This window comes from Mus pahari, chromosome 18 (assembly GCF_900095145.1).
Source record: "Mus pahari chromosome 18, PAHARI_EIJ_v1.1, whole genome shotgun sequence".
Taxonomy (NCBI): Eukaryota; Metazoa; Chordata; class Mammalia; order Rodentia; family Muridae; genus Mus; species Mus pahari.
In genome coordinates this window covers 16,902,928-16,904,753 of record NC_034607.1, presented here as the reverse complement: position 1 = coordinate 16,904,753, position 1,826 = coordinate 16,902,928, and positions in this window count along the sequence as shown.

Genomic DNA, 1,826 nt, shown 5'->3' with positions numbered 1-1,826 from the left:
CCCTCCCTCTCTCTCTCCCTCCTTCCTTCCTTTCTCCTCCTCCTTCTCCCCCTCCTCCTCCTCCTCCTCCTCCTCCTCCTTCTCCTTCTCCTCCCCCTTCTTAGACCATTAGTATTTGGTTTTGTCCTAGGTCTCTGGCCTATCTAGTCTTCAGTTGTTGGTCACCCAATCAGTTTCAGGTATCAGGTTCCATCTTGTGGAATGGGCCTTAAGTCAAACCAGACATTGGTTGGCTGCCCACATAAGCTTTGTGCCTCTATTGCCTTAGCATATTTTATAGGCAGGACAGAGTTTAGATCAAAGGTGTTTTTGTTTTTGTTTTTGTTTTGTCTGTGTAGGTGTTTACATTTTACTTTTGGTAGTCTGCAAAGAACCTCCCCATACCAAAGACACTGGAATGGAGAGGTGAAGGTTCTACGTAGGCACAAGCTTGATCTACATCTCCATGTCTGGTGAGCTGTACGGGGGTTGTCTTCAGCAATGGAGCCTTGCTGTCGGTTTGTGAAGAGCAACCTATTGTGTTGGCATTAGGCTGGGCTGTTTGCAAATGTCCAGGAGACTCATTTGGCCAGCACTTCAACTGGATGTAACCCAGTCCCAGTACTGGAAGGTTCATTTGGTGATAGGAGACGACCCGCATGATTCGGAGACTCCACCGGGGTGGCCTTCTTATATTTTAGGAAGTTTCCCTGTACTAGGTTTCTATATCACACTCAGATGTCCCTTAAATCTAGTTGTCTCTCCTTGAAATCCCTGTTCAACACCATTTCCCCTTCCCCTCCCGAATGAATCCTCCCATTTTTATCCCCTTCCCCACCCTGAGTCCACCCAGAAAATTTATTCTATTTCTATCTCCCAGAGCGACCCTTGTATCTCTTCCCTCTATACCTAACCTCTCTGAGCCTGTGGACTGTTATTATTTATTTAAAGGCTTATATCCACATCTGAGTGAATACATACTATATTTATCTTTCTGAGTCTGGGTCACCTCACTCAGGATGATTTTTTTCTAGTTATATACATTTGCTGCAAGTTTTGTGATGTCATTATCTAACTCTTGAGTAATACACCATTGTGTAAGTGTAAATTCTTTATCCATTCTTCTGTTGAGGGACATCAAGGTTGTTTCCCTTGTCTGGCTAGTATGGGTTTAGAGCAACAGTGACCATGTTGAGCAAGTGTCCTTGTGGTAGGAGAGTATGTCCTATGGGTATATGCCCAAGAGCAGTATAGCTGGGTCTTGAGGTAGAAATATTTCCAGTTTTCTGAGGAACCACCATATTGATTTCCATAGTGGCTGTACAAGTTTGCACTCTCACCAGCAATGGAAGGATTCTTCTTATCCACATCCTTGCCAGCGTGAGCTATCACTAGTGTTATTGATATTAGACATACTGACAAGGGTAAGATGGCATCTCAAAAGTAGTTTTGATTTGCATTTCCCTGAAGGCTATGAATGTTGAACATTTCATTAAGTGTTTCTCAGCCATTTGAATTTTCTTTATTGAAAATTCTCTGTTTAGATCTGTAAGCCATTTTTAAAACTGGATTATTTGTTTTTTAATATCTAGTTGCTTGAGTTCTGTATATATTTTGTATATTAGTCTTTATCAGATGTTGACTTTGTGGAAATCTTTTCCCATTCTGTCAGCTGCTGCCTTGTCCAAATGACAGCGTCCTTTGCCATACAAAAGCTTTTCAGTTTCATGAGGTCCCATTTATTAGTTGTTGATCTTAGTGCCTGTGTTGACAGTGTTCTTTTCAGAAAGTTTTCCTGTGCTGACATGTTCAAGGCTTTTCTTTTCTCTTCCCTTCCCTTCTCCTCT